General features: G+C 43.8%; 1 protein-coding gene across 1 annotated transcript in view; it reads left to right on the forward strand.

The window, feature by feature from the left end:
• Positions 1-208: 208 nt before the first annotated feature.
• The window catches only part of pak1 (p21 protein (Cdc42/Rac)-activated kinase 1), a 61,632-nt gene continuing 36,200 nt past the window's right edge, over positions 209-25,640 (forward strand). The window contains exon 1 of the mRNA XM_030764956.1: positions 209-316. The gene's annotated coding sequence lies outside the window, so the exon portion shown is untranslated. The remainder of the gene's footprint in view (positions 317-25,640) is intronic.

Consider the following 25,640-nt stretch of genomic DNA (forward strand, 5'->3'; position numbering starts at 1 on the left):
GACCAGAAATGCCTCGTCAGGGAAAGAAGTAGTTACTTATGACAAGGTCCGCCTCCGCGAGCCGAGTGTCCGCCCTCGCACTAGACAGACCGTCTAGCAGATCAATTGCCAGCAGGCTGAGTCTTAGGTGACCATTGGTGTATTGAAGACCGTGTGGTGGGCGGGCGCCGGTAGCAAGGTTGTATGTGTCTCACAATAGCAGAGAATAGACAAGTTTTGGGGCAAAGAAAGAGAGAGGGAACGAAGAGGAACGAGTGATTGTGTGTGTGGGGATAAAGGAGTAACAACTGGAATTTTTCCACCACGACACCGTGAGGTGAGTGAGAGATTTTCGGTTCATATAGGTGGCTTCGTTTTTCCAGCCCTGATAGACCGGCAGACCACGCTGTGGCCCGTCTGTCTAGCCATACCAAACGTTACAACGTTGACTTCTTCTGTTAAACGACACGCAGAGGAGAGGGTGCAGCCAGCAGGAATGCCAAAGCAACGAGATTTACTTTCATGTTTTTCTTTTTAATTTGTCTATGCGCTATACGAGACCACTTCCTGAGGAGCTGTCATCGATTGCGTTGTTATTTCTTATTAATATTGTCGTTGCCCTGACGGACAAGGTTCAGTGATCCACTCGCCAAGGATATCGACCGTGCCAAACTGCTATAGTTTGTCTGATCTTGGCCTTACCTTATTCACGTCTCTGCCGAAAGCGTTCCTGCTCTGTGTGTGTCTGCTGGCCAAACGAGCTGGCTGTTCAGTCATCGGTCACAGAAATTGAGTTTTGTGGTTCAAGTCGTATTCATTACTCTGGTCCTTCTCGCCTTGACCAAAACAGACGTACATGTTAAGAGCCACTTCAAACCCATTTTGCCGATGTGGTCTACATGTGCATCGCTCTCCTAGTGACCCCAGTGATTCTGATAGCGCATAAACTAACAATCAATGTAATGGACACGGACTTGATAATCGTACAATAGTTTTTAATCGCCGATCGTACTAAATTGTGCCAATAGGACGGAGAGCCGGCTGTAGCATAAATTGCAGATTACATTTAATAGAATGTTTGTGTGTCTTCTGTGCTGTCAAACGAGAGGACGTGCTATTTCTGATGGACTCCAGAATGATTTGTCCCAAGTGCGATGTATTTGTAAATATGAGTTGTTGGGAGGGTAGCCTCCAACTTTCATTGTTCTAGTGTTTAGGTGTGCTTACCCTCAGCAGTCGATAGCCTATTTTTACGAGTCCGTTGGCTACTTAGTAGCGTCGCTTTACAGTTTAATGTTTGATTTCGCAATCAGCCTAGAAACGGACTTGGAACTGCTAGAGACTGCTGTGGCCAATTGATTCGAGCCGAGTTCTTATCCAGTCCGTTTTCCGCGCATTGTTTTCACAGTTCTGGCTTAACACGGGCGATCAGGAGAAGCCCTTGGACTCTCCGACCTGCATCTCAGAAACCTAAAGTGCACTTCCTTACCATTCATATCACAAATAGCGCGCATAATAATAGTCTACACTTTGCAACACAGTAAAGGTGGAGAAAACGACCTTTGAGCTCAGTGAGCACTATCCGGGGTGTAGTAAAATGTTACCATGCAATACAGTGGATTAATCAGAATCAGCGTGGGGTTTCAGGGCGTGAGTCTGACGATTTATCGAGTTCGTGTGACCAGTCAAATCAGTATATAGGATTTTGCATCCTGCTGAAAAGCTAAATACGGCAATGGCCTCGCGGGCATGCCCAGTTCTGACGAGACTCAAGCAGCGGCGTAGTCGTCCTCAGCCGCTAATCAGCAGTCAGTAACCCCAGTGGGCTTCACCGCTATTCCAGCCGCGGCTCTGTCAGACCTGTCATCACGGCTGACAGTGAACTCTCTCTCTCTATCTGTGTCTGTGTGCATAGCCCAATGAGAGTGATGGTTTGTCCCTGGGGCCAAGACAAATGTATAAGAATTGTGGTTTGATAATGTGGATTGAAAAGGTTTTTTGTGTGTTTGCCATGTGCCTTTTGAGATGCATGACTCACAGTCCCTCTTCTTCTGGGGGACCAGAAGTTTTAGGGGTGTGAGTGCGAATGTTCTCTTGTTGGGTGTGAGCTAATGACCCCTGGGAGTAAAACTCCATATGGTCATAGCTATTGGTCTTGTGTCAACTGAGAACACAAAAGGCTGGAAGAAACACACAGCCCATCCAGATGTGCACTTGGCCTAGTCTGAGATAAGCTCTTCACAGCTGTTACAGTGGGTGGAGTGCAGGGGGGAGGGGCAGGGTGGAGTTCCACTGAGACTCACAAGTTCTGTTATCAGGGTTCATTAACAGGGCTCTTTCTCTCTCTCTCTCTCTCTTTCTCTCTGTTGTGTGTCTTTGTGCACATTTGCACTATTTTGTAGTGTTCTTGTCACTGAAATGACACCTTTCCTACTCTCTATTCCCTAAACCAACGGAGACTCAAACACTGATTAAGTGAGGCCCCTCACTACTCACTGTGTGTGTGTGTGTGTGTGTGTGTGTGTGTGTGTGTGTGTGCGCGTGCGTCAATGGGACGGACTCAGGTTTTGCGTAGGGTAAACATTCCCTCAGCTAAAATAATCACTTACTGCACTAACGGGCTGGGCCAGGCACCCCTCATGTCTGACAGGCACAGACAATATGGTGGATCTGGAGATGTGTGTGTGTGTGTGTATGTATGTGAGAGCCTTCAGACCTGTGCACTCATGTCACCATTCCCAGACACCCTTTACTGTGTGTTTCATATTGTGTGCCTCTGTCTTCTCTCTCTACTTGTTGTTATTTAAGGGAAAATCAACTTAATTAAGTTAATCGTGAGACAGACCCATGCCTCTGTGTGGTCATCAGCAGAAAGATGTCGCTGTGTTTTCAAAGAAAGCCTGCTCTCTCTTTGTGGAGGGACCATGTGGTTCCCATGTGCGATGCAGTGTCCGTATTTGTGTATTCCTATGGAACATGTTTTGAGAGATGTTGTATTAGTTGTCCTTTATTGTCTTGAGTCCACTGCTGTTTTGCACACACGGTCTCATGTTGGTGACGGACCAAAATGAGACTGAGAGATGCGGCTGTAGTCATATGACCTGGGCTAGGACCACAGACAGTTAGACCAAACAGTTGCCCCATAAAACCACATACTGCTGCAGACCAGAGAGTCAGTGTTGGGTTTTCAGTTGTACCACTGGAATGATTGGATAAGGTCCATGAAGATGTGGGTTATTTAAATACATAGCTGCATGGAGCACCGGGGTGCATGGGACTGGGGTGTGTGTGTGTGTGCACGTGTGCTTTTGCCTTTCCTGGCACTCAGACATTACCAGACAAGAGAAAACAGAGCTCCAGAAAACAGAACTCCAGAGAGATGTAGCTCTGAGTGTCCTCTTAGGTCTCATAGATCTCCATGGTTTCCAGTGTTAAGATGAGCTATGTAACCAGGAGCTGAAAAATGTGTCAACTCCCACATAGGGAAACATAGTGAGAGGTGAGAAATTCCACCAGTAAATGTGATATAGTTATTATTTTTTGTTTCTGCATTTTGTGGTGGATGTTTTATTGATCACAGTTAAAGGTTGGGCGGCACGATGGCACAGCGGGTAGCGCTGTTGCCTCACAACAAGAAGGTCTCAGGTTTGATTCCCGGCCAGGCGGCCAGGGTCCTTTCTGTGTGGAGTTTGCATGTTCTCCCCGTGTCTGCATGGGTTTCCTCCCACAGTCCAAAGACAGGCAGGTTAGGTTTCCCCCTATGAGCGCTGGGATAGGCTCCCGCACCCGCGACCCTAATTAAGTATCTTAGATAGGGAGTGAGAGTTGAAGGTTGATAGGCGAACAGTTGTTGTAGTCGTATTAGAATAAAAATTATGGGTTATTTTCTGCCTGCTGAAGTGAAAAGTCTGTGTGTTAAGAGAGAGATGCTGTCCCATCAGCTCTGGTTCTCAGTAAGTACAGTTTGACCACATGTTATAAACTCGTACTTCTTTAGTGTTCAGGTTTCAGTCTAAAGCCTCATTTTTGACTGTCACATAGAATATCAGTCCGCGCAGCAGATATGACCTCCTCTCTCCTCAGCCTATCAACCTGCAGTCTAGGTTTCTCCATATCACTGCCATAGCATTGAGAGGGAATGTCAGTAGCACTGATCTGAAGTCAGTTTGTGCACTCCTTTCTCTCTGTGCTCTATAGGTTCTAAGGTCCCTTCTCTTTCCATTTGTTTCACTCCATCCTGTAGAGAACACTGTCAGTACTGTTTAGCCTGACCAGCCAAGCAACAATAATACTATCAACTATGAATCCCTCTCTCTCTCTCGCTGTCTCTCTCTCGCTGTCTCTCTCACTGCCTTAGGCAGAGCATAAATGTTGTTAAATCAGGATTGGATAAAAAACAAGGATTTTTGTCCCTTATTTCTGCCTTCATTATTATTCGCTCAGGATCTACCCTTTCTGCTCAACGCTCACTCACTCATTAAGCAATATGAACAGTGTGGGAGCAGATGCGTGAGAATCTGTCCTACTGAGCTGTCACCAGTTTGTCTACCTGAAACAGTCCAGTTTGTCTGCCTGAAACAGTCCAAGTGTTGTAGCATTTGTGATACGTGCTTATTCATTTTGTGACCAGTGAGTCAGTCTTTGAGAACAGTGCTGATGTGATCTCCACTTGCTCAACACTGCACTTTACCAGGTGGCGTGGAACATGTGGGGAGTACCCAGGCTGCACTCTGGACCTCTTTATCACGACTGTAGAGCTTAATTAGTCTTAATAGGAGATGAATAGAGTGGTCTGCCGTCAGGTCTCAGCTGCAGGGTCACACTGGTCAGCGCCTGTGTTAGCTTTAGGCTAATCCTCACTCTTAGACCTGATAGACCAGTGTGGAATCCAGACTTGCGACATCTGAAGATGTGTGAGTCTCTGGCACAGTGTGTACTGTGGCTGTCCTGTCCCAGGCAGAGCTGTGAGTGTGGAGCAGTGAGGAGGTCTGTTACTCCTGTCCCGGAAAGACCTGTGAGCATGGAGCAGTGAGGAGGTCTGTGGCTGTCTTGCCCAGACAAGCTGTGAGTGTGGAGTGGTGAGGAGCACACAGATGCATGGGCCTGCAGCGTTAGGAGGTTTAACATGATCAGAACTATGGGCCTCATTCACTAACCGTTCTTAAGAAGAAATTTTTTCTTAAAACCCACTTACACAGTTTTCACGAAGATTCTGACACTCACCAGTGTTTTCTTATTTGAGATTTGTTCTTAGGTAAGAATTGAATCTACACACACTCAAGAGCACATTTATGCACATTTGAGTGCTGACGTGTTCGTGCAAAATAATAGTTTATTGCATTAATTCAATTCTACAGTTGTATAATATTGCAGGATTAAAATTATCATAATATTTTTATCATTTATAATATTTTTCAATAATTATTTTCATTATTTTACAAAGCATTATGGTATTTTAAAATAAATAAAGACTACACTAACACTTCATGTAACACTCCAGAATGTAGTGCATATTTATTCATACTTTTGTACAATGAACAAAAAGAGCAATATGAGAATATAACAGTTGATGGAGACTGTGATAAGTGAACAGTAGTTTTACATACACTACTTATGGGTTATCCAATCTGAAACCAGGCAGGTTGTAAAGCAGGTGTGTGAGAATCAGTCAGTTTTACTTTTATGCATAAAATACCATTTAAAATACCTGGAGAGAGCAGACTCAGCCATTGTAGCCTTCACTCCTGTCTGCCACTGTACGCGCGTTGCATTGAACCATTAAAGGGGGAGCCGAAGTGATGGCACAAGCTACTTTTTGGTTGTTAGAAAAGAACTTAGACTTTTGAGAAAAAAAGTCAGAATTTCGAGGAATAAAGTCACAACATAGCAAACTTTTTTTAAATGGCAGAAACGGACTTTCTGTTAGCTCTTTTCCACTAGGACAAGGCTGGTGCCAGTGCGGAGCCAGTACTGCCATGGTGCCTTTTGAGAACCGGCGAGCATTTCCACAGGTGTGGGAACCGTACGCTATGTGGCGAAAGTTTGGGTAATATCCGTGGGGAAAGAATGATGTCGGACAGAACACATCTGCTTGCTTTTTATTAGTTTACGTTTACGCTAGGCTTCCACACAGCGAAACACCTCACGAATTTTGCCCTAAAACTTTTCTCTCTCGGGGCAAAATTCATGACAATAGTAAGCCTGTCACTTAGCTCAAAAGTTTAAACGAGTGCTTATATAAGTGCTGTTGCATAATTATTGCCAGCGCTAAGCGTCGTTTGTAATTTCGTTCGTCTTCAAGCTATGTACGGTATTTGTTGATATGATTGTACTATGTTCATTTGCATATAGTTCTCACGGCGTGACTAAGGTGTGAACCTATTTGTGTTTGCGTTGTTGTGAAGAGCGCTACAGTGAGAACTCACCTGCTCAACACGGGTAGGAGAGCGCAGCGGGTGATGACACGATGAAGATCCAGCGTAACAGATAATCAAAGCCCATAATTCATTGTCGGCATAGTGATTGCAAACAACGGTGATTAGACTGTTAAAAGTGCAACGTTTAAAGCCACAGCCAGAAAGTGCTCTGCTACAATCACTAAGTTAAGGTGGTGTGAGAAGTGGTTCAATTTGAAAATTGCAACCAAGGACTCAAATCTATTAACCTTGCATACTGTGCTTAATCTACATGTTTGGGGATAGATCTGTTGTGCTGGTGTTTGGTTGTTACATGTCTCAAGGTTTAAGGGCTAATTCCACTGATGTGAAAATCTTTCTTATGCAAAGGATAAGTGATTTAATGCATTTTTAATCCCTCTGCAATTAAGGTTTATATGTTGCATTACACATCTGTGCCTGGTCATTTACAATAATCTTATTTTGTTTTAAAATCAACTTGAAGTTTAGATAAGTTTAAATGTTGATATAGTTATCTTGATATAATGTTGAAGTCTGTATTTGGGAAGTTCAGGCCTCCCACATAGTCCTCACACAGTTGTTAGGAATCCGTACAGTTATTAACAACTTTCTTGATCATTCACATTTAGGCCTGCTGTAGCCTACACTTACACATAGCCTAACAAAATCCAATTCAAGCCCAGCAGTCGCATACTTTCCAGAGCCATTTAAGTTATCTCAAGATGTCTGACACAGGCACTGAGACCTGCCGTAAAAATGCCAAATCACCCACTCAGCTTGAAGTTACAGACACTGAACCTGCAGAAGTGAAAGGACTGCAAAGAAGCGACAAGACCCGAATCCTAACAGAAAAGGGAAGAGAACTCCAAGAAGAAAGGCTTAAGGGTGTACAACATCAGTACAGAATCATCTATGAGAAATGGAGGTATTATGCAAGAATAGGAAAGGAAATATTGACTGATGAGGCCTCCAAGGACGAACTGAATGAGTTGATGGAGAATATAGAAAGCACCTGTTCTGAGGTAAAGGTTATTTATGGAGAGTTATGTAGAGTGCAAACTCCTGAACCAGACCTGCGGCGTAGGGTCGACACATGCATAGCACTTTCAGGATTCATTATTCGAAAGGCACAAAGGCAACTTGCAGGTCATACAGCAGATGAACCTTGGCCTGGTGTTGGATCATTTCTTGACTCAACAAGTTCTTTATCAAAACCGTCTCGTCGATCAAAATGTGGTTCCACCCACTCTAGCATTCACTCAGTCAAGAGATACGAGGCTGTGGCTGAAGCTGCTGCGTCTCAGGAAATTTTGGCAGTGTTGGATGAACAGGAAAGGGAAGCAACAGAACTTCAAAGGCTAGGGGCTGAAAGTAAATAACGGTTGGCACAATTTGAATCTGAGAACCTGGTGGGGCAACAAGTAATGCAAGACAAGTGTAAAAAGCTTGAACGCTTAGAGGAATTGAAGAAGTTGAATGCTGCATAGAAAAGGTCTTAGCTGCACGAGTAAAGGTCTTTGATCAAGTCGAAGAAAAACTTGAAGCAGTTGGTTTGCTGCATAATGTTGAACCAGCAGGAGAACTTCAAGTTCTTAACCTCACAGTTCCTGCAGCCATTCCTCAATCCCTGCCAGTCACAACCCAGACTCTCAAGTCCCCCATTCATTCCTCAATCTTTACCAGTTACAAGTCAAGCTCCTGATCCCCAAACTCTGCAACTGGTATCTCAAGCTCAACCAACTTCAGTGTCCATGCCTGAAGTGCATAGCAGCCCTGATTTGATCAACGTGCTAGCAGAAGCTATAAGTGCCAATCGTCTTTCAATGCCAGAGCCTGCATTATTCACTAGAGATCCTTTGACATTCGAAGACTGGCGACTATCTTTTGAAACATTAATAGACAGGAAAAACACTCCAAAGAACGAAAAACTGTATTACTTAAAGTACTTGGGTGGTGCCGCAAAGAAAGCTGTTGAAGGATTCTTCCTACTAGACACCGATGCAGCATACGACTCAGCCTGGTAGCTGTTGGAAAAAACGTTTCGGGGACCCATTCATAATTTGAAAGTCCTTCAGAGGCAAGCTACATGGATGGCCAAAGATAAGCTCTAAGGATGGCTGTGAACTAAGAGAGTTCGCAGACTTCCTCAAGAGTTGTGAGGCTGCAATGCCCCACATCGAGACATTGGAGGTTCTCAGTGACTGCAACGAGAGTCAAAAGATTCTGCTGAAATTGCCAGATTGGTTGATATCCAGATGGAACCGTAAAGTGATGGAAGTCAGACAAGCAAATGCTGGATACCGACCATTCAAAGAGTTTGTAGACTTCCTATCGAAGGAAGCAGATCTCGCTTGTGATCCAGTATCCTCAGTACAAGTGCTTAAGAGTGTGGAAAGCGAGAAACTAAAGCATCCTTGAAGCCAAATCATTTAAGCAAAGATACTGTCCGCAAACACGACACAGAGCAGCATCCCATCGTGCGTCTTTTGTAAAAGAACAGGACATGTCCTAGCTGAGTGCAGAAAGTTTGGTGAAAAGACAGTTCAAGATTGTGTCAAGTTTGTACGCACAGAGAAGCTTTGCTTTGGATGTTTGGAGGCTTGTCATCATTCAAGAAGGTGCAATAACAAGAGCACATGTGAAAGGTTTCAAGTTTCAAGTTTATTTAGAGCCCAATATCATCGTTTACAGTCTCAAAGGGCTTTACAGGCCACAACAGTCAAAATCAACACAGGACGGCACCCACTGACTTAATCCTCTTGGTGGGCAAGAAAAAACTCCCCAAAAACCCAAAAGGGAAATGGGAAAATGGGAGAAATCTTGAGAAGGACCACAGAGAGAGGAGACCCCTTCTTGGCCAGACAGGTGTGTAATAGGTGCCGACCCAGTGGGCAGTTACAATTGCAAGTAAATTAGAGCATGAACAAAGGGGATGGCGATGCTGACAGGAGGCTGACAGGTGGATGAAAGATGATAACACCAGGATGGATCGGTCCAGAGGGCAGGAGAAGTCAGGATCACTGGTATCTCAGGAGTAGCACGTGTGGCTCGACAGAGAGAGAGACATTGTTAGATATGTTCATTTCCACATAATGGTTAAGGGAAAATGAACATTGTGTGTCGAGTGCAGGCAGGGACTCCGGCAAGACTAGCTATTACAGCATAGCTTAAAGGGAGAGCTAGAAGGTAATACGGACTTCAGGGCACTCTGGGACACAAGGCAGCCACCCACTCCACTGTCAACAAACCTGAGTGAACGTGTTAGAGTGGGGGGGAGACAGCATCCAAACATCCCAGTTCACCAAACATTCTATGCCCGAGAACCCTCCAGATCTGCTCCTTTACCTAGTAAAGAGCTGTTAGCAAAAGGCTTGGCTAAACAGATAAGTTTTCAGCCTTGACTTAAATATAGAGACTGTGTCTGAGTCTTGAACATTAATTGGGAGGCTGTTCCATAACTGTGGGGCGCTGTAAGAAAAGGCTCTGCCCCCTGCTGTAGCCTTCACTATTTGAGGTACCAATAAATGGCCTGCACCTTTTGATCTAAGTAGATGTGGTGGATCATAAAAGATCAGGAGTTCGCTCAGGTACTGTGGCGCAAGACCATTTAGTGTTCTATAGGTTAATAGTAAGATTTTATAATCAATACGAGATTTGACTGGGAGCCAGCGCAGTGTGGATAACCTCAGGCAGACATGGACACTGCCTTATGTGAACTACATGAGGTTCTCACTCAATACCAGCCTCAACACCAGGACACTGCGCTCATTGTGAAGGGGACTTCAACAGTGCCAACTTAAAACACAATGCCAGACTTCCACCAACACATCACCTGTCCCACCAGAGACGGAAGGATCTTAGACCATTGCCACACTCCGTTCAAAGACGGATAAAGGCACAGTCTCATCCACCATTCGGGAAATCTGACCACGCCGCCATCTTTCTCGTGCCCAGATACAAACAGAGGCTGAAACAGGAAGCTCTGGGTTCAGAGGGAGATTGCACGCTGGAAGGACTGATTGCTGGCCGCTCTGCAACACGCTCTTGATGACGCAGACTGGGACATGTTCAGGTGCGGCTCTGACGACATCAATCTGTTTATGGAAGCAGTTGTGCGATTCATCGGGAAACTGGTGAATGATGCAATCCACAAAACAATCATCAGAATGTTTCCCAAACAGAAGCCGTTGGTGGATAAAACCAGTCGTGACGTTCTGAGATCTCGCACCGCTGCCTACAACACGGGGCTCACCACCGGAAGCATGAATATAAGGCTGCGTCCTAGGAAGTGCCAAGAGCAGTGAAGGAGGCGAAGTGACACTAAGGGAGGAAGCTAGAGTCACAGTTCCAACAGAGTGACTCTAGGAGCCTGTGGCAGGGACTGAGGAACATAACGGACTATAAAACACCAGCCTCCAAAATGGTGAACGCAGACATGTCTCTGGCAGATGAGCTGAACACTCTTCATTACCTGACTCCCTGGACCCTTTACAATTCACTTACCACCCAAATCGGTCAACTGCCATCACACACCTCCTACACACAGCCCTGAGCCATCTGGACACCAGAAAGGGAAGTTATGTTAAAATGCTGTTTTTGACTACAGTTTAGCATTTAACACCATAATTCCCTCCAAACTCACCACTAAGTTAGAGGTCCTGGGACTTAGCCCGTCCCTGTGTCAATGGATCTCCAACTTTCTGTCAGGTAGACCACAAGCAGTACGGGTGAGCAGACATGTCTCTCCCTTCCTCACCCTCAGCACCGGTGCCCCCCAGGGTTGTGTCCTGAGCCCCCTGCTGTACTCATTGTACACATATGACTGTCTGGCCACTTCCAGCTCTACTACCATTTCCAAGTTTGCTGACGACACTGTTGTGGTGGGCCTGATCTCTGACAACAATGAGAAGGCCTACCTGGAGGAGATTAACGGCCTGACGAACTGGTGCGAGGAGAACAACCTCTTCCTGAATGTCAGCAAGACAAAAGATAGTGGACTTCAGCACAAAGCAGGAGAGGAGCTACCACACCCTCAGGATCAACAGGAACCCAGTGGAAAGAGTGGACAGCTTTCACTACCTGGGTGTTCTCATCACACAGGACCTGTCATGGTCCTGCCACATTAACACCCTGGTGAAGAAAGCTTGTCAGCATCTCTACCACCTTAGACGCTTAAGAGACTTTAAACTGCCCTCCAGGGTGCTAAGTAACTTTTACACTTTTACCATCGAGAGCATCCTGACAGGAAGCATCACAGCCTGGTTTGGGAACAGCGCCAAGCAGGATAGGCGGGCTCTCCAGAGGGTGGTACGATCACTGAGCTTCCTGACCTGCAGTCTGTCCACAGCAAGCGGTGCTGTACTAAGGCAAGGAAGATAGTGAAGGACCTCAACCATCCGAACTCTTCCCTCTGATGCAGTCAAAGAAGTGTTTCCGCTGTCTGAAAGCCAACACAGAGAGAATGAGGAAGAGCTTCTTCCCAGAGGCCATTCGGAACCTCAACCAGGCCAACTCTTAGGTCATCTCCTAGGACTGGACACTGGACCCTTTTTGCACTACACCCCATATCTTGACCCTTTGTACTATTCCCCATAAATGCCATCCTCTCACTAGGACTGGACCCTGAACCTTGCACTACACCCCATATCTGGACCTTTGCACTACACCTGTTTTTGTCTACACTATTTATTGTACATGTCTGCTATTCATCTCATTTCACTAAACTACCTCAGCCTGATGTTGATGTTGCAGAGCTCACTACCTTGCACATAAACTGCACATATCTGCAATTTTTTACCTTCTCTTATATATTTTATACTGTATTTTTAAATTCTCCCTTATGTAACATTCTTTATATTCTGTTTACATTCTATTTATGATATGTTTATTCTGTTCATGTATATTCTGTTTTTTATCCTTATCTCTATCTTGCTCTTTTTATAATTCGGACAGTCAGAATAAGCACTTCACTGCACGTCGTACTGTGTATGGCTGTGTATGTGACTAATAAAAATGTAATTTTAATTTGAATACAAAGTAGCAAATACAAATACAAGTAAGGTAGGCTACAATACAAAGTAGCAAATATTGCGATATCATTTTCTTACTTATGAACTGGATCGTAATATTTTTGGATCGCGATATACCGAATTTTGATTTATTGCCCCATCTGTACTATTTAGTGGTGCGATGTACCCAGCGGGAGAGTTGGGTGGTGTATGTGTGTGCAGTGTTGTGCATGAACGCGCTAAAAGAGTGCACTCATTTAACATGTTAATTTTTTCGGTGAACGGTGAATGTATCCGTTTACAACTAAAGAACACAAACTTGAGCATCGTTCAGGTTCACGCGAGATTCGGAATCCTCAGGTGCTGTAAAACACAGTGCATGCACACATGGTGCACTGTAAACAACATTTGCAAAATTGCCAGCGCAAGTGGTGATTCGGACAACGCAGTCAGCGGTTGCATTATTACTTGAAGGAGTTTTATGTCAGTACAGATTCCGACAGAAAAAATCTCACATTTTTATGCAAATTGTGCCCCCCGCATCTGAAAAAACAAGTCCAAACGTCAGCCACATCATCATCAGTTTGAAACGACACATTGAGTTGAAGCGTCAGTCCATTCTTGTGAAATATCTGCAAGTGATTGATAATCAAAAGAAATCATTAACAAATTATTAACAATGCATGGTTTTTGGTAGGTGAGTAGTGAGCGCTGAGTACATTGATGTACATATGCATGCACATGAGAAAACAACGGAATTTACTCGGTGTTTTGAACTTTTTACTTTATTTGCTTTTGCACTTCCACTAGTATAATACATAACTTATGAACGTGTACACAACCAGTAGAAAGTGGCAATGACTGGGGGATGGGTAGGAGGAGGTTCTACTGAAAACAAAACACAAAACAAAACAAAAACAAACAACAGTTACAAAAAACAAATGGAATAAATGAACTGGGACTGTGAACTTTCAAAATTCAAAATTGTGAACTATGACCATGAACTTGTTCATTTTAATCAGTTTATACAGGCTGTTGTAACACTCACATTCTCTCTCTTTCACACACACACACACACACACACACACAGTCCTAAACATCTCTCTCTCCTCAAACACACACACACACACACACACACATCTAATTGGTTATATCTAAGTGTGGAGCTCCCACTGACTCCGACTTTCCTGTAACTAAAGAAAACTAACCTATCCCTACTTCCTAACCTTAACTTTAACACTAACTTTAACACTAACTTTTACAAATTCGGCTTAATTCCATTAGCACTATCGCAAATATTCAATGCAAGCTAAGTTTAATTCCATTAGCACCATCGCAAATATTCAAAACAAGTTCAGTTTAATTCCATTAGCACTATTGTAAATATTCAAATATACAAGTATTTAATATTTGTGATAGTTCGAATGAAATTGTATTGAATATTTGTGATAGTGCCAATGGAATTAAACTGAACTTGTATTGAATTTGCGATAGTGCTAATAGAAATGAATTTTAAGTGGAAAAGATTTGTCTTCCTCATGAGAAAGAGAGAGAGAGAGAGGAGGAAGGTTGCGTTTGCATATCCGTATGTATGTGTGTGGGTATGCATGCATGTGCGCTGGTGCGTGTGTCTGTCTGTGTGTGTGTTGCCGTGTTGTGCTCCAGCCCTAAGAGAGCATTTCTGATTGTTGGCCAGTGGCCTGCATCACTGATCTCAGAGACGTACTAATGAAGGTGAGCGGAGAGTGCGTTTGTGTTAACAGAATCAGACTAATGAAGGTGAGCGGAGAGTGCGTTTGTGTTAACAGAATCAGACTAATGAAGGTCAGTGAGGAGTGCGTTTGTGTTAACAGAATCAGTGTTGTCATTACACTGAAACATTATTGCGCAGTGGTCTAATGCTCCCACAGAAAGCTGCCTATAAATATCACCTCAATGTAACTGTCAGAGACACTGTTACTGTCATAGAAACTCATCTGAGTTGATAAAATTAAAGCAGCTGACAAGAAAAGTTTTGAGGATGATTTAATTTGTATCGTTGTCTCCTGTAGGGCTGGGCGATATGGCCAAAAATGTTATCATAATAAAAATTTTCGTATCGGTCGTATTGATAATTATCACAATAAATGTCAAATCATCATTCCTTCCAAGTTTACAGGCTGATTTTTTGCTCCTGAGTGAAAGTTGAAGGAACGCTTAATTGTGGTTTTAAACTATTCTTTATGGTCAGAACATGACAAACATTTGCCAAACAGTGGAACATTTCACAAATCTGAGGTAGAACATTCAAAACAATTATAATGATGAAATCTTTTTACAACATCAAAATATGCCTGAGTAGAATTAAGGAAAATCCTTTTTTAGTCTTTTTTCCTCAACAAAATAAATATCTTAATGGAAAAATTAAGTGTTGCAGTGTGATACAGCACACATGTAAGATGGCTCAGACTGCAAAGTTTAAGGCTATGTCCACATGACAACAGAATGTTTTGAAAATGCCGTTTTTCCCTTGCATTTTCAAAAAGTTTTGCATCCATATGACAATGTTTTGAGAGCTCATCCTCATCCTCACGAAATTTGCAAAAACAAGTGAAAATGCTGTAGTATGTATGCCAACTTTGCCACTCAGACATACTAACACCACAGAAGTGCAGTTTGAAAATGTAAATAGCCATGTGCGAGGTGGGGCCGTGTCGTCATTGTTTTCCTGTTTTCAGGAAACAGCCCCGAACACGCCGTTGTTGTAGGGACGAAAGGCCAAAACACAACAAAACTTTTCCGTTTTCGCAAAAACTCTGTTTTCACCATTGTCGTGTGGACGGAGCCTAGAAGTATTTTAAAAGATAATGTCAATAAATAAAACAATAAGTAGACGAAAACATCTTAATTCTGGACAGCATGCCAAACCCGTTCTATAGACGCTCTGAAACATTTTGTAAGTTTTTTAGATGACAGTGTAAACAAAATAAATACACAAAAGGAAAATCGCAACTAAAATCTAACGAGTGATATTGTTTCAAATGATGAAACGGGTTTGTGGTGTTGCCTCTCTTTGATGGCACATGTCTTCAGCACAGTTTGCAGTGCATGCTGCTCGTGTTTTTTGTTAGCTTTTAAATAGCCAAAATATCTCCAAACTACTGAAGTTTAATGACCTTTCTTGCCAACGATGTCCTTCAAGCTGGTCATGAGCACTGCTTTTTCTTTGGTGTCGCTCATCTTGTTTATTTTGCTTATTCTGCTTGAACTACAAGCCTGTCAGCCACTATGTCTGTAAACAGTGCCACGTGCTGGCCTGAATTCATACCTCTCACCACACAACCTAACTTGCGCAATGCATACCTCTATTCCTGAGACATGACTGTCAGGTCGTGATTCATTTCTGTGCATGCTATCTAAACATGGAAATTAATAATATCAAACATTTATCGAACATTTGTTATATTTCTATCGCAGAAAATTATCTTGCGATAATTATTGTTATGGTTTTATCACCCAGCCCTAGTCTCCTGTCTGTAATAAATACGGTTAGCTGCACACACACACACCCGTGTGCGCGCACACCCACACACACACAGTGAAAACTATTGGAAGAGGATGCAGTCTGTGCTGCACCAGGGCATTGCAGGACCACATAGAGCTCCAAGCATACTGCACGTTGTGCATTATTTAGTGGTGTTGCTGTGGTGATGGCTCCTGGTGGGAGGAGCTGGACAGCTGGAGGATGATCGCTTTGTCAGGGATTCCCTTCTGCTGTGTACATGTATGTGTGCGTGTGTGTGGACTGAGACAGTCCAGATATGCAGGACAGGACTTAATGTTTGTAAACTTAATGTTAGTTTGTGTTAATAACTTATTTTAATAATCTGACAGATCAGTTATTTGAAAAATCATAATTATAGTCATCAAAAATCGTAGTCTAGTTACAAGTACTGACTGAGAGCTTTTGATGCTGTCTGTGTGTGAATGAGTCTCTCTAAGAGAAAATCATGGAAAACGTATAATGTTAGAGCATCATCTGTGTCAGTTGCCTGACCAACACCAAAGCTTCATTCCGTTTGTTAATTTGGCACAGTTTCTTTTTTTTCTTTTTTGAAGATCTTAAAGTGAGGTAATTTGACACTGTTCTCACCGTGCTTGTGGTGTACTGTTTGATTGAGCCATGCATCATGTTGCATTGTCTTAGGTTAGGATGGGGTGGGAGGTAGGAATTTGATGGCTTAGATTTGACTGGACAGTGTAAGGAATGGGTGTGGACTGAGATTTGATTTGGATAGTGTTAGGAATGGGCGTGGACTGATATTTGATTGGACAATGTGAGGAATGGGTGTGAAGATGAGTGGGAATATTCCTGTCAGATTTGACTGATGGAAGGTATATTTATACCAGATGCAACTTGGTATAAATCAGACACACACACACACGTACACACATCAGGTACAGTACACAGCCAACCACACTTCCTACAGCCTCTCTTCTCCTTCTCAGGATACAGGCATGTGTGGGTGCTGAGAGGCTGAGAAAATGATAGTGATTTATCAGAGAAAATGATAATCAGGATTTATTACAACTGCAGTCCCCACCCCCTTCTCTCTCTCTCTCTCTCTCTCTCTCTCTCTCTCTCTCTCTCTCAGTTAATGAAGCCTGTGAAGAAAGTAATGGGCTGAATACTCTGTCAGAATTTTACTGCGTCTTTAAAAGCAGATGTAATGGTTCTGTGTGTCTGTGTGTGTGTCTCTGTGTGTATGAACACACATATGTGTGTATGTGTTTTCAGACTGGCTCCCACAGGCAGATGCTTTGTTGTCCCTGAACTGCTTAGCGGGGCTGTTCAGTGAACATTAGACTGGCTTCAAAAGTCATACTGAACTTAGGAAGCTTCACTCTGTCTGCCTGTCTGTCTCTCTGCCTGTCTGTCTGTCTGCCTGCCTGCCTGTCTGTCTGTCTGATCCACCAGTGATTCTGTCACTCATCAGAGCCATGAGTATCTGACAGTGCAGAATGACACACACACAGAGACAGACAGAGAGAGAAAAAAGCAGGAGAGTTAGCCCATTTTTTGTTGTTTTTTTCCTCTATTCACCCTGCTTATTCTCATTTTCTTTCTATTCCCTCTTTTTCTCTCCCTCTTTTCTCTGATTTCATCTCTCCGTTGTGGTACACACAATTTCCCGTTTCCTGTGTTCAGTGGCTTGCTGAGAACCACTTCCTTCACAGGGGACCAGTTAAAGTCATTGATGTGTGCTGTTGTCATGGCAACCTGTCACAGGGTCAGGGGATAACCTATCAGAGACAGATTCAGATTCATAACTGATGAGCAACTTCTCTGGCCCTGGCCATCTGCCTCCAGGACACAGTTTCCATCCATCAGCCTAGTAAAGTAGCAAAACTGAAAAAGATGAATGAATTTCATTTATTCAAAATTAAATGAATAAATGAGTCGCAGGGGAGTGGTGTTAACTGATGTGGCAATAAAAATTCAGAACCTACACACCCAGTCACCACCCTGAAACCATATCTGTGTCTGTGAATTAAGTTGTTACCTCTGTTCCCTCTCATTAACAGTGTGTTAGATTAGACTGAGTTAGAGGTGTGTGTGTGTGAGTGTGTGTGTGTTTGCGCCTGTGTATATTTGTGCGTGTGTGTATTTGTGTGTGTGTGTGCACGCGCATGTGTGTGTGTGTGTGTAGGAAGGCAGATAATGCTTCCATTAATAGCTAAATTAATCAATTAACTAATTAAAGCTCCTTTTCTGTGTCCATGCTGAGGCTAATTGTGAGATTCCAGCAGACGGACCTTAGACACTTAGGACATGCTCTGATGAGATGGACTTCCAGTAACTAGTGTTTCCATGATCAAGTCACAGTGTAGACTGTGACCTTCAGCAGTATAAACAGTAGCTCAAACACACATTGCATAGTAAATGTACAGCTGTGTGTGGAGACACGGACACGTTTCAGGAAAACGTAGGGAGGAAACAACCCCATCAGGGGAGTATTCCAGAAGGCGGGTTTAGTGAAAACTGAATCTGAGTTAACTCAGAGTCAGTAGTAAACTTCCTAATAGAGGAGTCCTATGGCTTTGTTTTGCTAGGAGAATGCAGTCATATGGCTCTTCTATTAGGAGGTTTACTACTTACTCTGAGTTAATTGAGTCTCCATTAAACCCGCTGTCTGGAATACCCCCCAGGTCTTGAGAGTGACCAGAGCTGCTGCTATCAATCTATTACCATAGCAATGTGTTGGCCCCGCCTCTCCTCTCTGACATTGTCCCCCCTTCCCCATTTCCTTTTTAGGTTGTGCTTCTATCTCCCGGTGTCTTGGTCCATTGGGCGCTGTCTGCCAAACTGGCCAAAGTACTGGTGAATTATGGCCTGAATTAGCAATGATTTGATAAGTTCTTGATATCAAATTGTTAGAACTTGAGTATGTAAAAATGGAATATATTTGAGGTTCCCAGAAAAACGGATCAGGAAAAGTAGCTTTTAGAAACACCCTTAGTTCTTTGTTCAAAAGTCAAAAAGAGGGGCATATATTTCCCCCTTCCCTCGCCCAAGGAGGGGGAGGGGAAAAGGGAGCTAGAGAGAGAAAGAAAACCCTGGAACCCTGTTGCTGCCTAAACTAACACACTGCAAGATGTCTCATTGATTATGCACCCCTCTCTGACAGAGCTCTCCTTACACACACACACACACACACACACACACACACACACACTAAACTAACACGTTGCAAGATGTCTCCTTACACTTACACACTTAACTAACACACCCCAGGGGGTGAGTGGGAGCGTCCTGCCATTTGTATCAGACCAAACCAGTCCCACGCTTTGTCTCTGCACCCGCCTGTTTACAGTCCCTACACCTGCCTCTGTTTACTGTCCCTATACCGGCCTCTGTTTACTGTCCCTATACCGGCCTCTGTTTACTGTCCCTACGCCGGCCTATGTTTACTGTCCCTACACCGGCCTCTGTTTACTGTCCCTACACCGGCCTCTGTTTACTGTCCCTATGCCGGCCTCTGTTTACTGTCCCTATGCCGGCCTCCGTTTACTGTCCCTATACCGGCCTCTGTTTACTGTCCCTATGCCGGCCTCCGTTTACTGTCCCTATACCGGCATCTGTTTACTGTCCTATTGTAAATGTAGGTTATCTCTCTGTGCGTGTGTGCTTGTCCGTGAGAATTTATGTATATGTGATTTATGTGTGTGTGTGTGTGCGTGGATCCATGGGAATGTATGTATACATGAGTGTGTGTGTGTGTGTGTATATATATATATATATATATATATATATATATATATGTGTGTGTGTGTGTGTGTGTGTGTGTGTGTGTGAATGTGTGTTAAATACATGTGTGTATGTTTGTGGACAGGAGGTAAATCATCCTGTTCTGCAGTGTACACCAGTAGTGTGTTTCCACTGGGTTTTCTTCACTGGACTGCATCGAAGTTAGAATACTGTGTATTCCGGAAGACAGAACCGCGATTACCCACACCCCCCCCAACGCCAACGCCAAGCCGCTGCCACCACTGCAGGCGCAGCCTGTTGAGCTCTCATTATGTTACTAATGTAACAAAATTCATATTTCATTTCACAATTAACACTATAACACATGCAAATCACAAAATTATTATTATATTTAAAGTTAGGGAAAGCTATATATTTTGTGTTAGGGGTGTTATGGTACACGTACTTGGTACAGGACATTCAGTTCGGTGTGCATTGTGATCCGAGTGAATATAGTCTAGCTTTAACCATTCACGTTACATGCATAACTTTAGCGTTAACATTAGCAAATAAAGTGATACTTGACAAGATACAGTGTGCCCTCTCTTCTACATTTCTGTATGCGGAACTTAAATTAAAAACTCTTCTTTGATCCTATAATGGAGCCGTAACTTAGCAACTGAATCAGCAGATGTTCAATGATGCAGTCTCGTAAGTATGGCGACTACAAAGCCAGGGCTTGAGGATCCTCCCATATCCTTCAGGTCTACTGTTTGGGAACATTTCGGTTTTCCAGTGAACTACAGTAGCAATGGGCAAAGACAATGGGCCTTCTCAAGATTTCTCCTATTTTTCCCTAACGTCTGGGTTTTTTGAGGAGTTTTTTCTTGCCCGCTATGAGGATCAAGTCAGGGGGTGCCACCCTGCTCTGTTCTGTTGTAATCCTGTGGGCATGTAAAGCCCTTTGAGACTGTAAACAGTGATATTGGGCTCTAAATAAACTAAAAAAAAAAAAAAGGTAGTGTGGCGGCATTGTTCAACTGAAATCGGGTATGTGGCTGGCAGTACGTTGAACATGATTACTCATTTGAGACGGCATCATCCAAATGTGAATATCACTGTTAAAAGGAAAAAACAGAGTGGAGTGTAAACTTGAAATTATGGCCAGTTTGCCACGGTTTACAAGTTTGTACAAGTTTATAAATTTACAAGTAAATTCACAATAAATGAAAAGAAATTTCATGCATTGCATGTTTTTTCCCCACTATTACACCCCTACCATCTATGTTCTCAAACCCAGACACACTGTCTCTGCCCCTTCACTACACAGGACACATTTCACATTTTCACTCTGCTCAGTTTTAGCTGTCCCATCCCAAAAATACTGCAGAGTGTCTTTCCGCTTTCCGTCATAGGAGTGTGTGGGTGTGTTGCTCCCCTGTGGTCACACTTGGCTGTGTTTACGATTTGCATTCATGTTTGTCGACTTTTCCATACAGTCTCTGTCTCTCTGCTGATTCATACAGGCTTAGCCTTGTTGAGCATACAACTATAAAATCATTTCTCTCTCTTTCACTCAACACTTTTTTCATTTGGTGCATTTGAAGCATTCCCCCTCTTCCTCTGTCTTCCTCATCTCTTCTTACCCCTGCCTCCTGCTCTCATTTATTTCCCCTCTCTCTGTCACTCCTGCTTTCATGTCATCTCCTTCTCTCATGCCTGCATCTCCTCTCTGTCCTTCCTCCCTCAACCTTGTTGATCTTCTCCTCCTCTCTCCTCCTCCCTTGCTCACTCTTGGCTCCTATAAAACTGGCTTGAATTTCACCTGATGGGAGAGAACACTCCATTCTCCTTCTCCCGCCCTCCCTCTCTTTCTCTTTAAGATTGTCTGGTATGGGAATTCTTTCAGTTGTAACTGCCCACGTGGTCGGCACCTATTGCACAGCTGTCTGGCCAAGGAGGGGTCTCCTCTCTCTGTGGTCCTTCTCAAGATTTCTCCCATTTTCCCATTTCCCTTTTGGGTTTTTGGGGAGTTTTTTCTTGCCCGCCATGAGGATTAAGTCAGGGGGTGCCGTCCTGTTTTGATTTGACTGTTGTGGCCTGTAAAGCCCTTTGAGACTGTAAACAGTGATATTGGGCTCTAAATAAACTTGAACTTGAACTTGAATAGGGCCAGCAGGTGAGTTCTCTCACAGCTCAGTTTAACTCAAGGTGTTTTATCCTCTTCATTGCCACAGGCAGTATTACCAAAGCACCAAGACTTTGGTAATTCAAAGCCACACAATGAAACTTATAAAGAATGAAAGGGAATGCTAATAAGAAATAACCCCCCCCCCATCTATGCCTGTGTCTGTCTGTCTGTCTCTCCCTCTCTCTCCATCCATTTACATGTAAACTGGTTATGTGTACTGTAGGGCCATCTGCTCTAGCGTTAGTGTGGTGATGTGTGTGTGTGTGTGTGTGTGTATCTCTTGGGAAGGGGTGAGAAAGGACCAGCCTACAGTGCCATCTGAGCACACTTATAAAACCCATTAGACTCCACACTGCTCTATCCCCAAGCTGCTCTGTGCACATACTGCTCTGTCCACACACTGCCCTATCCACAGACTGCTCTGTCCCAACACTGCCCTGTCCCCACACTGCCCTGTCCCCACACTGCCCTTTCTACACCACACTGCTCTGTCCCCACACTACTCTGTCCACACCACACTGCCCTGTCCACACCACACTGCCCTGTCCCCACACTGCCCTTTCTACACCACACTGCCCTGTCCACACACTGCCCTGTCCACACACTGCCCTTTCTACACCACACTGCTCTGTCCACACCACACTGCCCTGTCCCCACACTGCCCTTTCTACACCACACTGCTCTATCCACACCACACTGCTCTGTCCACACACTGCCCTGTCCCCACACTGCCCTTTCTACACCACACTGCCCTTTCTACACCACACTGCCCTGTCCCCACACTGCCCTGTCCACACCTCATTGCTGTCCCCACACTGCCCTGTCCCCACACTGCCCTGTCCACACCTCATTGCTGTCCCCACACTGCTCTGTCCACACACTGCCCTGTCCCCACACTGCCCTGTCCCCACACTGCTCTGTCCACACCACACTGCCCTGTCCCCACACTGCCCTTTCTACACCACACTGCCCTGTCCCCACACTGCCCTGTCCACACCTCATTGCTGTCCCCACACTGCTCTGTCCACACCACACTGCCCTGTCCACGCCATACTGCTCTGTCCAGTAGGGGTCAACCGATATGGCTTTTTCAGGGCAGATACCAATTCAGATTATTAGTAATCAAGGAGACCGATAACCAATATTTGGAACCGATACACATTTGCAGTAAAAATTAAATGTAGTCGAAATTTAGAATAACAAACTCCAGCACAAAACCTGAAATGCCTTTAAGCGTACATTTAATTAAAAGAGAACTTTTCAACATTATCTTAAAACAGAAAGTGCAGGGAGCTCCCAGCATTTCTTCATAAGCATTTCTTATAAAGTTAACGGAAATGTTTAATAAATAAATAAACAAAATAGCCCCCTTAAATTTCATAAAGTAAATAAATAAAACTAGTAAAACTTAAATTTGTACTGAAATGAGTCTCAATTAGTAGTCCCAATTAAGCAGCACCAGATTGTGGTGCAGAAAGCAGAGTTGCTGACGTTCGGTATCCATTCAAGTTAGCTCTACCAAATTTAACATTAGCTTACGTTATTATGACCATCGGCTACCTGTAACATGTAAAAATACCAACTCGCACGGGTGAATAATGTTACATTCGCAGTATGGTAGCTAAAATAAGTTCCAGGTGCACTGGCACCAACGTTACTCAAAGATATAGCAAGCGCTACATAAATAAACTATTATCTCGTTATAGTTAACTGTATATAACTGCAACAAAGTGCGTTATTCAGCCATTTTCAGCGTAACTGGGAAGCTGGGCATGCTTGTCGTCATAGAAATGGATCATAAGATTGTGATGTCTATTGCAGCTTCAGCAATATATGCTGCCTTCCCTTCAAAACACAGCTCCACGTGGTCACCGGAGCTGCTCCAGTCTGCAAATGCGCTCCTCTGTGCCCCTCTGTAGCACATTCGGAGGTGGTCTGGACCGCATAAGACCACATTCGTTTAGCAGTATAAACGCGAATGCGATCTGGACAACATTGAACGACTGCCTACTCAACTGACGTTGAGGTAAATAAATCATGTTATGGGTCTAAGGGTTAAACAAAGCACTTCTGACATGAATTTTTGACCCCTGAACAACACATGATACCAAATCGCTAGTAATTTGTTGTAAACCACACCACAAACTTCTGTTCGTGTAAACATTTAATATACATCTCATATCATCGTGTCGTCTACAATCAGTTTATTGTGCCGAGGTATATGTGCAAGGCATCGCTTATCTCTATTAGCGGGCTCGGTTAGTCAAACGTATTGTAAAGGGATTAGATACACCACAAATCAGGAATTTCATTCTTGCATACTTTACTTTTTTTAAAGTATGTAGTATCTTTAACAGCTGTTTCACAGTTTGGTGGCTCTGAACGCGGTAGTTTACATTAGTAACTGTCTACACAATTTGACGCATTTCCTTCGTAAATGTTCCAGATTTCACGCGTTACATATTTCATATATACCTGTCAAAAACAGCAACGCATTTGGTCTTTGCAAACGGAAATGATGTACGTGTTTATTTGCATATATGGCGGGGAAATGAGAGATCGCGACTGGTCACTCGAGACACGTGGAGACGGATTCTGAAACCAGGTGTAAACAGATGTAACCTACTTTAGAGCTATCCACTTGTGGTTGGATCACCAAAATCGGATCTAATGCAAGGTGTAAATAGGGCCAGAGAGAGGCGGCTGCATCAGACCCAATGTAGCGCATTTATAAATTCATTTATTTCATTGGAAATTGGATAAACAAAATACTGATTCCAGTAATCATAAAAATGCTGAATATTGGATCAGATAATTGGCCAGGTCCATAATCAGTCAACCCCTACTGTCCACACACTGCTCTGCCCCTCTGTGTGTGTGTGTGTGTGTGTGTGTGTGTGTGTGTGTGTGTGTGTGTGTGTGTGTGAGAGTGTGCTGTTGTGTCGTGTGTGTGTGTGTGTGTGTGTGTGAGAGAGAGAGAGACAGACAGAGAGAGAGAGAGTGTCGTGTTGTCTCTGGTGTGTGTGTGTGAGAGCGTGCATGCTTTATGTTTAGAGGAGTGGAGAGGATGGCGGACAGCGTGGGAGACGGCTACTGACTACACATTGTCGGATAGACATGACTGTGTGTTTTCAGTAATTATTCAGTAATTGGTGCTAAAGCTAAGCATTGTTCTCTGTGTGTAAGGATAGACGGAGAAAGTTTCACAGATGCATGGTGGGGGGAAAACGCGAACTATGTGTGTGTATTTGGTGCTCTACCCTTTGTATGTGTGGAAGCAGACTACATCACTGCAAAATTATGGTAAAATATTCGTTTGAAGTTCTCTCTCTCTCTCTCTCTCTCTCTCTCTCTCTCTCCCTCTCTGGTGAATTTATTAACATAATGGAATGGTTCTCTCTGTAAGTTGTAGACCCCTGCTGTCAGGGTTTACTTTTTTAATGTTTAATGTTCTCCCCTCCCCCTGCACCCTCTGTCTCCTTCATAATTCTCTCCATCTCTCTCCATCACCCTCTCAGTTCTCTTTCCTTAATTATGGCATTTCTTATTTCTGATATCCTTTCCTCTACCTTTTATCTATTTTCTTTTCCCCCTCACATCTCTCTCTCTCACTCCCCGTCCCTGTCTCCTCTGCGTTTCTGTCAGTAGGGCTTATGGGTGTTTTGAATTGGAGATTGTGTTTGTGTGTGTAGTGGGGGGTGTGTGTGTAATTGTTTTGTGTGGAGAGCATGCGGGGGTCTTGCAGTCTGAGGAAGACGGTACTCCTTGCCATGAACTGCCCCCCCCCTCCCCAATGTGTGCATGTTTTGATAAAAACT

The sequence above is a fragment of the Chanos chanos genome, chromosome 2 (assembly GCF_902362185.1).
Source record: "Chanos chanos chromosome 2, fChaCha1.1, whole genome shotgun sequence".
Taxonomy (NCBI): domain Eukaryota; kingdom Metazoa; phylum Chordata; class Actinopteri; order Gonorynchiformes; family Chanidae; genus Chanos; species Chanos chanos.